The sequence below is a fragment of the Pongo abelii genome, chromosome 19 (assembly GCF_028885655.2).
Source record: "Pongo abelii isolate AG06213 chromosome 19, NHGRI_mPonAbe1-v2.0_pri, whole genome shotgun sequence".
In the NCBI taxonomy this organism is placed as follows: domain Eukaryota; kingdom Metazoa; phylum Chordata; class Mammalia; order Primates; family Hominidae; genus Pongo; species Pongo abelii.
In genome coordinates this window covers 38,381,260-38,394,158 of record NC_072004.2, presented here as the reverse complement: position 1 = coordinate 38,394,158, position 12,899 = coordinate 38,381,260, and positions in this window count along the sequence as shown.

Below are 12,899 nucleotides of genomic sequence, written 5' to 3'. Positions count from 1 at the left end.
TTCCAGGATAGGCCTCAAAGCGCTCCAAATAAACACTTGCAGATTTTACAAAAGGAGTGTTTCCAAACTGCTCTATCAAAAGCAGTGTTCAAGTCTGTGAGTTGAATGCACTCATCACACAGAAGTTTCTGAGAATGCTTCTGTCTAGTTTTTAGGAGAAGATATTTCATTTCCCAGCATAGGCCTCAAAGCGCTCCAAATATCCACTTGCAGATTCTACAAAAAGAGTGTTTCAAAACTGCTCTTTCAAAAGGAAGGTTCAAGTCTGTGAGTTGAATGCACTCATCACAAAGAAGTTTCTGAGAATGCTTCTGTGTAGTTGTTATTTGAAGACATTTCCTTTTCCAGCAGAGGCCTCCAAGCGCTCGAAATAAACACTTGCAGATTCTACAAAAGGAGTGTTTCAAAACTGTTCTATCAAAAGGAAGGTTCAAGTCTGTGAGTTGAATGCACTCATCACACAGAAGTTTCGGAGAATGCTTCCGTCTAGTTTTTAGGTGAAGATATTTCATTTCCCAGCATAGGCCTCACAGCGCTCCAAATATACACTAGAAGATTCTAAAAAAAGAGTGTTCCAAAACTGCTCTTTCAAAAGGAAGGTTCAAGTCTGTGAGTTGAATGCACTCATCTCAAAGAAGTTTCTGAGAATGCTTCTGTGTAGTTGGTATTTGAAGACATTTCCTTTTCCAGCAGAGGCCTCCAAGCGCTCGAAATAAACACTTGCAGATTCTACAAAAGGAGTGTTTCAAAACTGTTCTATCAAAAGGAACGTTCAAGTCTGTGAGTTGAATGCACTCATCACACAGAAGTTTCGGAGAATGCTTCCGTCTAGTTTTTAGGTGAAGATATTTCATTTCCCAGCATAGGCCTCACAGCGCTCCAAATATACACTAGCAGATTCTACAAAAAGAGTGTTCCAGAACTGCTCTTTCAAAAGAAAGGTTCAAGTCTGTGAGTTGAATGCACTCGTCACAAGCAAGTTTCTGAGAATGCTTCTGTCTAGTTTCTATGTGAGGATGTTTCCTTTTCCAGCGTTGGCCTCCAACAGTTCCAGATGTGCACTTGCAGATTCTACAGAAAGAGAGTTTGAAAACTCTTCTATCACAAAGAAGGTTCAGCTCTGTGAGTAGAATGCACTCATCACAAAGAAGTTTCTGAGAATGCTTCTGTCTAGTTATTATGTGAAGATATTTCCTTTTCCAGGATAGGCCTCAAAGCGCTCCAAATAAACACTTGCAGATTTTACAAAAGGAGTGTTTCCAAACTGCTCTATCAAAAGCAGTGTTCAAGTCTGTGAGTTGAATGCACTCATCACACAGAAGTTTCTGAGAATGCTTCTGTCTAGTTTTTAGGAGAAGATATTTCATTTCCCAGCATAGGCCTCAAAGCGCTCCAAATATCCACTTGCAGATTCTACAAAAAGAGTGTTTCAAAACTGCTCTTTCAAAAGGAAGGTTCAAGTCTGTGAGTTGAATGCACTCATCACACAGAAGTTTCTGAGAATGCTTCTGTGTAGTTGTTATTTGAAGACATTTCCTTTTCCAGCATAGGCCTCCAAGCGCTCCAAATAAACACTTGCAGATTCTACAAAAGGAGTGTTTCAAAACTGTTGTATCAAAAGGAACGTTCAAGTCTGTGAGTTGAATGCACTCATCACACAGAAGTTTCGGAGAATGCTTCCGTCTAGTTTTTAGGTGAAGATATTTCATTTCCCAGCATATGCATCACAGCGCTCCAAATATACACTAGCAGATTCTACAAAAAGAGTGTTCCAAAACTGCTCTTTCAAAAGAAAGGTTCAAGTCTGTGAGTTGAATGCACTCGTCACCAGCAAGTTTCTGAGAATGCTTCTGTCTAGTTTCTATGTGAGGATGTTTCCTTTTCCAGCGTTGGCCTCCAACAGTTCCAAATGTGCACTTGCAGATTCTACAAAAAGAGAGTTTGAAAACTCTTCTATCACAAAGAAGGTTCAACTCTGTGAGTAGAATGCACTCATCACAAAGAAGTTTCTGAGAATGCTTCTGTCTAGTTATTATGTGAAGATATTTCCTTTTCCAGGATAGGCCTCAAAGCGCTCCAAATAAACACTTGCAGATTTTACAAAAGGAGTGTTTCCAAACTGCTCTATCAAAAGCAGTGTTCAAGTCTGTGAGTTGAATGCACTCATCACACAGAAGTTTCTGAGAATGCTTCTGTCTAGTTTTTAGGAGAAGATATTTCATTTCCCAGCATAGGCCTCAAAGCGCTCCAAATATCCACTTGCAGATTCTACAAAAAGAGTGTTTCAAAACTGCTCTTTCAAAAGGAAGGTTCAAGTCTGTGAGTTGAATGCACTCATCACAAAGAAGTTTCTGAGAATGCTTCTGTGTAGTTGTTATTTGAAGACATTTCCTTTTCCAGCAGAGGCCTCCAAGCGCTCGAAATAAACACTTGCAGATTCTACAAAAGGAGTGTTTCAAAACTGTTCTATCAAAAGGAAGGTTCAAGTCTGTGAGTTGAATGCACTCATCACACAGAAGTTTCGGAGAATGCTTCCGTCTAGTTTTTAGGTGAAGATATTTCATTTCCCAGCATAGGCCTCACAGCGCTCCAAATATACACTAGCAGATTCTACAAAAAGAGTGTTCCAAAACTGCTCTTTCTAAAGAAAGGTTCAAGTCTGTGAGTTGAATGCACTCGTCACCAGCAAGTTTCTGAGAATGCTTCTGTCTAGTTTCTATGTGAGGATGTTTCCTTTTCCAGCGTTGGCCTCCAACAGTTCCAAATGTGCACTTGCAGATTCTACAAAAAGAGAGTTTGAAAACTCTTCTATCACAAAGAAGGTTCAACTCTGTGAGTAGAATGCACTCATCACAAAGAAGTTTCTGAGAATGCTTCTGTCTAGTTATTATGTGAAGATATTTCCTTTTCCAGGATAGGCCTCAAAGCGCTCCAAATAAACACTTGCAGATTTTACAAAAGGAGTGTTTCCAAACTGCTCTATCAAAAGCAGTGTTCAAGTCTGTGAGTTGAATGCACTCATCACACAGAAGTTTCTGAGAATGCTTCTGTCTAATTTTTAGGAGAAGTTATTTCATTTCCCAGCATAGGCCTCAAAGCGCTCCAAATATCCACTTGCAGATTCTACAAAAAGAGTGTTTCAAAACTGCTCTTTCAAAAGGAAGGTTCAAGTCTGTGAGTTGAATGCACTCATCACCAAGAAGTTTCTGAGAATGCTTCTGTGTAGTTGTTATTTGAAGACATTTCCTTTTCCAGCATAGGCCTCCAAGCGCTCCAAATAAACACTTGCAGATTCTACAAAAGGAGTGTTTCAAAACTGTTCTATCAAAAGGAAGGTTCAAGTCTGTGAGTTGAATGCACTCATCACACAGAAGTTTCGGAGAATGCTTCCGACTAGTTTTTAGGTGAAGATATTTCATTTCCCAGCATAGGCCTCACAGCGCTCCAAATATACACTAGCAGATTCTACAAAAAGAGTGTTCCAAAACTACTCTTTCAAAAGAAAGGTTCAAGTCTGTGAGTTGAATGCACTCGTCACAAGCAAGTTTCTGAGAATGCTTCTGTCTAGTTTCTATGTGAGGATGTTTCCTTTTCCAGCGTTGGCCTCCAACAGTTCCAAATGTGCACTTGCAGATTCTACAAAAAGAGAGTTTGAAAACTCTTCTATCACAAAGAAGGTTCAACTCTGTGAGTAGAATGCACTCATCACAAAGAAGTTTCTGAGAATGCTTCTGTCTAGTTATTATGTGAAGATATTTCCTTTTCCAGGATAGGCCTCAAAGCGCTCCAAATAAACACTTGCAGATTTTACAAAAGGAGTGTTTCCAAACTGCTCTATCAAAAGCAATGTTCAAGTCTGTGAGTTGAATGCACTCATCACACAGAAGTTTCTGAGAATGCTTCTGTCTAGTTTTTAGGAGAAGATATTTCATTTCCCAGCATAGGCCTCAAAGCGCTCCAATTATCCACTTGCAGATTCTACAAAAAGAGTGTTTCAAAACTGCTCTTTCAAAAGGAAGGTTCAAGTCTGTGAGTTGAATGCACTCGTCACAAGCAAGTTTCTGAGAATGCTTCTGTCTAGTTTCTATGTGAGGATGTTTCCTTTTCCAGGGTTGGCCTCCAACAGTTCCAAATGTGCACTTGCAGATTCTACAAAAAGAGAGTTTGAAAACTCTTCTATCACAAAGAAGGTTCAGCTCTGTGAGTAGAATGCACTCATCACAAAGAAGTTTCTGAGAATGCTTCTGTCTAGTTATTATGTGAAGATATTTCCTTTTCCAGGATAGGCCTCAAAGCGCTCCAAATAAACACTTGCAGATTTTACAAAAGGAGTGTTTCCAAACTGCTCTATCAAAAGCAGTGTTCAAGTCTGTGAGTTGAATGCACTCATCACACAGAAGTTTCTGAGAATGCTTCTGTCTAGTTTTTAGGAGAAGATATTTCATTTCCCAGCATAGGCCTCAAAGCGCTCCAAATATCCACTTGCAGATTCTACAAAAAGAGTGTTTCAAAACTGCTCTTTCAAAAGGAAGGTTCAAGTCTGTGAGTTGAATGCACTCATCACAAAGAAGTTTCTGAGAATGCTTCTGTGTAGTTGTTATTTGAAGACATTTCCTTTTCCAGCATAGGCCTCCAAGCGCTCCAAATAAACACTTGCAGATTCTACAAAAGGAGTGTTTCAAAACTGTTGTATCAAAAGGAACGTTCAAGTCTGTGAGTTGAATGCACTCATCACACAGAAGTTTCGGAGAATGCTTCCGTCTAGTTTTTAGGTGAAGATATTTCATTTCCCAGCATAGGCCTCACAGCGCTCCAAATATACACTAGCAGATTCTACAAAAAGAGTGTTCCAAAACTGCTCTTTCTAAAGAAAGGTTCAAGTCTGTGAGTTGAATGCACTCGTCACCAGCAAGTTTCTGAGAATGCTTCTGTCTAGTTTCTATGTGAGGATGTTTCCTTTTCCAGCGTTGGCCTCCAACAGTTCCAAATGTGCACTTGCAGATTCTACAAAAAGAGAGTTTGAAAACTCTTCTATCACAAAGAAGGTTCAACTCTGTGAGTAGAATGCACTCATCACAAAGAAGTTTCTGAGAATGCTTCTGTCTAGTTATTATGTGAAGATATTTCCTTTTCCAGGATAGGCCTCAAAGCGCTCCAAATAAACACTTGCAGATTTTACAAAAGGAGTGTTTCCAAACTGCTCTATCAAAAGCAGTGTTCAAGTCTGTGAGTTGAATGCACTCATCACACAGAAGTTTCTGAGAATGCTTCTGTCTAGTTTTTAGGAGAAGATATTTCATTTCCCAGCATAGGCCTCAAAGCGCTCCAATATCCACTTGCAGTTTCTACAAAAAGAGTGTTTCAAAACTGCTCTTTCAAAAGGAAGGTTCAAGTCTGTGAGTTGAATGCACTCATCACAAAGAAGTTTCTGAGAATGCTTCTGTGTAGTTGTTATTTGAAGACATTTCCTTTTCCAGCAGAGGCCTCCAAGCGCTCGAAATAAACACTTGCAGATTCTACAAAAGGAGTGTTTCAAAACTGTTCTATCAAAAGGAAGGTTCAAGTCTGTGAGTTGAATGCACTCATCACACAGAAGTTTCGGAGAATGCTTCCGTCTAGTTTTTAGGTGAAGATATTTCATTTCCCAGCATAGGCCTCACAGCGCTCCAAATATACACTAGAAGATTCTAAAAAAAGAGTGTTCCAAAACTGCTCTTTCAAAAGGAAGGTTCAAGTCTGTGAGTTGAATGCACTCATCACAAAGAAGTTTCTGAGAATGCTTCTGTGTAGTTGGTATTTGAAGACATTTCCTTTTCCAGCAGAGGCCTCCAAGCGCTCGAAATAAACACTTGCAGATTCTACAAAAGGAGTGTTTCAAAACTGTTCTATCAAAAGGAACGTTCAAGTCTGTGAGTTGAATGCACTCATCACACAGAAGTTTCGGAGAATGCTTCCGTCTAGTTTTTAGGTGAAGATATTTCATTTCCCAGCATATGCCTCACAGCGCTCCAAATATACACTAGCAGATTCTACAAAAAGAGTGTTCCAAAACTGCTCTTTCAAAAGAAAGGTTCAAGTCTGTGAGTTGAATGCACTCGTCACCAGCAAGTTTCTGAGAATGCTTCTGTCTAGTTTCTATGTGAGGATGTTTCCTTTTCCAGCGTTGGCCTCCAACAGTTCCAAATGTGCACTTGCAGATTCTACAAAAAGAGAGTTTGAAAACTCTTCTATCACAAAGAAGGTTCAAATCTGTGAGTAGAATGCACTCATCACAAAAAGTTTCTGAGAATGCTTCTGTCTAGTTATTATGTGAAGATATTTCCTTTTCCAGGATAGGCCTCAAAGCGCTCCAAATAAACACTTGCAGATTTTACAAAAGGAGTGTTTCCAAACTGCTCTATCAAAAGCAATGTTCAAGTCTGTGAGTTGAATGCACTCATCACACAGAAGTTTCTGAGAATGCTTCTGTCTAGTTTTTAGGAGAAGATATTTCATTTCCCAGCATAGGATTCAAATCGCTCCAAATATCCACTTGCAGATTCTACAAAAAGAGTGTTTCAAAACTGCTCTTTCAAAAAGAAGGTTCAAGTCTGTGAGTTGAATGCACTCATCACAAAGAAGTTTCTGAGAATGCTTCTGTGTAGTTGTTATTTGAAGACATTTCCTTTTCCAGCATAGGCCTCCAAGCGCTCCAAATAAACACTTGCAGATTCTACAAAAGGAGTGTTTCAAAACTGTTCTATCAAAAGGAACGTTCAAGTCTGTGAGTTGAATACACTCATCACACAGAAGTTTCGGAGAATGCTTCCGTCTAGTTTTTAGGTGAAGATATTTCATTTCCCAGCATAGGCCTCACAGCGCTCCAAATATACACTAGCAGATTCTACAAAAAGTGTTCCAAAACTGCTCTTTCAAAAGAAAGGTTCAAGTCTGTGAGTTGAATGCACTCGTCACAAGCAAGTTTCTGAGAATGCTTCTGTCTAGTTTCTATGTGAGGATGTTTCCTTTTCCAGGGTTGGCCTCCAACAGTTCCAAATGTGCACTTGCAGATTCTACAAAAAGAGAGTTTGAAAACTCTTCTATCACAAAGAAGGTTCAGCTCTGTGAGTAGAATGCACTCATCACAAAGAAGTTTCTGAGAATGCTTCTGTCTAGTTATTATGTGAAGATATTTCCTTTTCCAGGATAGGCCTCAAAGCGCTCCAAATAAACACTTGCAGATTTTACAAAAGGAGTGTTTCCAAACTGCTCTATCAAAAGCAGTGTTCAAGTCTGTGAGTTGAATGCACTCATCACACAGAAGTTTCTGAGAATGCTTCTGTCTAGTTTTTAGGAGAAGATATTTCATTTCCCAGCATAGGCCTCAAAGCGCTCCAAATATCCACTTGCAGATTCTACAAAAAGAGTGTTTCAAAACTGCTCTTTCAAAAGGAAGGTTCAAGTCTGTGAGTTGAATGCACTCATCACAAAGAAGTTTCTGAGAATGCTTCTGTGTAGTTGTTATTTGAAGACATTTCCTTTTCCAGCAGAGGCCTCCAAGCGCTCGAAATAAACACTTGCAGATTCTACAAAAGGAGTGTTTCAAAACTGTTCTATCAAAAGGAAGGTTCAAGTCTGTGAGTTGAATGCACTCATCACACAGAAGTTTCGGAGAATGCTTCCGTCTAGTTTTTAGGTGAAGATATTTCATTTCCCAGCATAGGCCTCACAGCGCTCCAAATATACACTAGAAGATTCTAAAAAAAGAGTGTTCCAAAACTGCTCTTTCAAAAGGAAGGTTCAAGTCTGTGAGTTGAATGCACTCATCTCAAAGAAGTTTCTGAGAATGCTTCTGTGTAGTTGGTATTTGAAGACATTTCCTTTTCCAGCAGAGGCCTCCAAGCGCTCGAAATAAACACTTGCAGATTCTACAAAAGGAGTGTTTCAAAACTGTTCTATCAAAAGGAACGTTCAAGTCTGTGAGTTGAATGCACTCATCACACAGAAGTTTCGGAGAATGCTTCCGTCTAGTTTTTAGGTGAAGATATTTCATTTCCCAGCATAGGCCTCACAGCGCTCCAAATATACACTAGCAGATTCTACAAAAAGAGTGTTCCAGAACTGCTCTTTCAAAAGAAAGGTTCAAGTCTGTGAGTTGAATGCACTCGTCACAAGCAAGTTTCTGAGAATGCTTCTGTCTAGTTTCTATGTGAGGATGTTTCCTTTTCCAGCGTTGGCCTCCAACAGTTCCAAATGTGCACTTGCAGATTCTACAAAAAGAGAGTTTGAAAACTCTTCTATCACAAAGAAGGTTCAACTCTGTGAGTAGAATGCACTCATCACAAAGAAGTTTCTGAGAATGCTTCTGTCTAGTTATTATGTGAAGATATTTCCTTTTCCAGGATAGGCCTCAAAGCGCTCCAAATAAACACTTGCAGATTTTACAAAAGGAGTGTTTCCAAACTGCTCTATCAAAAGCAATGTTCAAGTCTGTGAGTTGAATGCACTCATCACACAGAAGTTTCTGAGAATGCTTCTGTCTAGTTTTTAGGAGAAGATATTTCATTTCCCAGCATAGGCCTCAAAGCGCTCCAATTATCCACTTGCAGATTCTACAAAAAGAGTGTTTCAAAACTGCTCTTTCAAAAGGAAGGTTCAAGTCTGTGAGTTGAATGCACTCGTCACAAGCAAGTTTCTGAGAATGCTTCTGTCTAGTTTCTATGTGAGGATGTTTCCTTTTCCAGGGTTGGCCTCCAACAGTTCCAAATGTGCACTTGCAGATTCTACAAAAAGAGAGTTTGAAAACTCTTCTATCACAAAGAAGGTTCAGCTCTGTGAGTAGAATGCACTCATCACACAGAAGTTTCTGAGAATGCTTCTGTCTAGTTATTATGTGAAGATATTTCCTTTTCCAGGATAGGCCTCAAAGCGCTCCAAATAAACACTTGCAGATTTTACAAAAGGAGTGTTTCCAAACTGCTCTATCAAAAGCAGTGTTCAAGTCTGTGAGTTGAATGCACTCATCACACAGAAGTTTCTGAGAATGCTTCTGTCTAGTTTTTAGGAGAAGATATTTCATTTCCCAGCATAGGCCTCAAAGCGCTCCAAATATCCACTTGCAGATTCTACAAAAAGAGTGTTTCAAAACTGCTCTTTCAAAAGGAAGGTTCAAGTCTGTGAGTTGAATGCACTCATCACAAAGAAGTTTCTGAGAATGCTTCTGTGTAGTTGTTATTTGAAGACATTTCCTTTTCCAGCATAGGCCTCCAAGCGCTCCAAATAAACACTTGCAGATTCTACAAAAGGAGTGTTTCAAAACTGTTGTATCAAAAGGAACGTTCAAGTCTGTGAGTTGAATGCACTCATCACACAGAAGTTTCGGAGAATGCTTCCGTCTAGTTTTTAGGTGAAGATATTTCATTTCCCAGCATAGGCCTCACAGCGCTCCAAATATACACTAGCAGATTCTACAAAAAGAGTGTTCCAAAACTGCTCTTTCTAAAGAAAGGTTCAAGTCTGTGAGTTGAATGCACTCGTCACCAGCAAGTTTCTGAGAATGCTTCTGTCTAGTTTCTATGTGAGGATGTTTCCTTTTCCAGCGTTGGCCTCCAACAGTTCCAAATGTGCACTTGCAGATTCTACAAAAAGAGAGTTTGAAAACTCTTCTATCACAAAGAAGGTTCAGCTCTGTGAGTAGAATGCACTCATCACAAAGAAGTTTCTGAGAATGCTTCTGTCTAGTTATTATGTGAAGATATTTCCTTTTCCAGGATAGGCCTCAAAGCGCTCCAAATAAACACTTGCAGATTTTACAAAAGGAGTGTTTCCAAACTGCTCTATCAAAAGCAGTGTTCAAGTCTGTGAGTTGAATGCACTCATCACACAGAAGTTTCTGAGAATGCTTCTGTCTAGTTTTTAGGAGAAGATATTTCATTTCCCAGCATAGGCCTCAAAGCGCTCCAAATATCCACTTGCAGATTCTACAAAAAGAGTGTTTCAAAACTGCTCTTTCAAAAGGAAGGTTCAAGTCTGTGAGTTGAATGCACTCATCACAAAGAAGTTTCTGAGAATGCTTCTGTGTAGTTGTTATTTGAAGACATTTCCTTTTCCAGCATAGGCCTCCAAGCGCTCCAAATAAACACTTGCAGATTCTACAAAAGGAGTGTTTCAAAACTGTTGTATCAAAAGGAACGTTCAAGTCTGTGAGTTGAATGCACTCATCACACAGAAGTTTCGGAGAATGCTTCCGTCTAGTTTTTAGGTGAAGATATTTCATTTCCCAGCATAGGCCTCACAGCGCTCCAAATATACACTAGCAGATTCTACAAAAAGAGTGTTCCAAAACTGCTCTTTCTAAAGAAAGGTTCAAGTCTGTGAGTTGAATGCACTCGTCACCAGCAAGTTTCTGAGAATGCTTCTGTCTAGTTTCTATGTGAGGATGTTTCCTTTTCCAGCGTTGGCCTCCAACAGTTCCAAATGTGCACTTGCAGATTCTACAAAAAGAGAGTTTGAAAACTCTTCTATCACAAAGAAGGTTCAACTCTGTGAGTAGAATGCACTCATCACAAAGAAGTTTCTGAGAATGCTTCTGTCTAGTTATTATGTGAAGATATTTCCTTTTCCAGGATAGGCCTCAAAGCGCTCCAAATAAACACTTGCAGATTTTACAAAAGGAGTGTTTCCAAACTGCTCTATCAAAAGCAGTGTTCAAGTCTGTGAGTTGAATGCACTCATCACACAGAAGTTTCTGAGAATGCTTCTGTCTAGTTTTTAGGAGAAGATATTTCATTTCCCAGCATAGGCCTCAAAGCGCTCCAATATCCACTTGCAGTTTCTACAAAAAGAGTGTTTCAAAACTGCTCTTTCAAAAGGAAGGTTCAAGTCTGTGAGTTGAATGCACTCATCACAAAGAAGTTTCTGAGAATGCTTCTGTGTAGTTGTTATTTGAAGACATTTCCTTTTCCAGCAGAGGCCTCCAAGCGCTCGAAATAAACACTTGCAGATTCTACAAAAGGAGTGTTTCAAAACTGTTCTATCAAAAGGAAGGTTCAAGTCTGTGAGTTGAATGCACTCATCACACAGAAGTTTCGGAGAATGCTTCCGTCTAGTTTTTAGGTGAAGATATTTCATTTCCCAGCATAGGCCTCACAGCGCTCCAAATATACACTAGAAGATTCTAAAAAAAGAGTGTTCCAAAACTGCTCTTTCAAAAGGAAGGTTCAAGTCTGTGAGTTGAATGCACTCATCACCAAGAAGTTTCTGAGAATGCTTCTGTGGAGTTGTTATTTGAAGACATTTCCTTTTCCAGCATAGGCCTCCAAGCGCTCCAAATAAACACTTGCAGATTCTACAAAAGGAGTGTTTCAAAACTGTTCTATCAAAAGGAAGGTTCAAGTCTGTGAGTTGAATGCACTCATCACACAGAAGTTTCGGAGAATGCTTCCGTCTAGTTTTTAGGTGAAGATATTTCATTTCCCAGCATAGGCCTCACAGCGCTCCAAATATACACTAGCAGATTCTACAAAAAGAGTGTTCCAGAACTGCTCTTTCAAAAGAAAGGTTCAAGTCTGTGAGTTGAATGCACTCGTCACCAGCAAGTTTCTGAGAATGCTTCTGTCTAGTTTCTATGTGAGGATGTTTCCTTTTCCAGCGTTGGCCTCCAACAGTTCCAAATGTGCACTTGCAGATTCTACAAAAAGAGAGTTTGAAAACTCTTCTATCACAAAGAAGGTTCAACTCTGTGAGTAGAATGCACTCATCACAAAGAAGTTTCTGAGAATGCTTCTGTCTAGTTATTATGTGAAGATATTTCCTTTTCCAGGATAGGCCTCAAAGCGCTCCAAATAAACACTTGCAGATTTTACAAAAGGAGTGTTTCCAAACTGCTCTATCAAAAGCAATGTTCAAGTCTGTGAGTTGAATGCACTCATCACACAGAAGTTTCTGAGAATGCTTCTGTCTAGTTTTTAGGAGAAGATATTTCATTTCCCAGCATAGGCCTCAAAGCGCTCCAATTATCCACTTGCAGATTCTACAAAAAGAGTGTTTCAAAACTGCTCTTTCAAAAGGAAGGTTCAAGTCTGTGAGTTGAATGCACTCGTCACAAGCAAGTTTCTGAGAATGCTTCTGTCTAGTTTCTATGTGAGGATGTTTCCTTTTCCAGGGTTGGCCTCCAACAGTTCCAAATGTGCACTTGCAGATTCTACAAAAAGAGAGTTTGAAAACTCTTCTATCACAAAGAAGGTTCAGCTCTGTGAGTAGAATGCACTCATCACAAAGAAGTTTCTGAGAATGCTTCTGTCTAGTTATTATGTGAAGATATTTCCTTTTCCAGGATAGGCCTCAAAGCGCTCCAAATAAACACTTGCAGATTTTACAAAAGGAGTGTTTCCAAACTGCTCTATCAAAAGCAGTGTTCAAGTCTGTGAGTTGAATGCACTCATCACACAGAAGTTTCTGAGAATGCTTCTGTCTAGTTTTTAGGAGAAGATATTTCATTTCCCAGCATAGGCCTCAAAGCGCTCCAAATATCCACTTGCAGATTCTACAAAAAGAGTGTTTCAAAACTGCTCTTTCAAAAGGAAGGTTCAAGTCTGTGAGTTGAATGCACTCATCACAAAGAAGTTTCTGAGAATGCTTCTGTGTAGTTGTTATTTGAAGACATTTCCTTTTCCAGCATAGGCCTCCAAGCGCTCCAAATAAACACTTGCAGATTCTACAAAAGGAGTGTTTCAAAACTGTTGTATCAAAAGGAACGTTCAAGTCTGTGAGTTGAATGCACTCATCACACAGAAGTTTCGGAGAATGCTTCCGTCTAGTTTTTAGGTGAAGATATTTCATTTCCCAGCATAGGCCTCACAGCGCTCCAAATATACACTAGCAGATTCTACAAAAAGAGTGTTCCAAAACTGCTCTTTCTA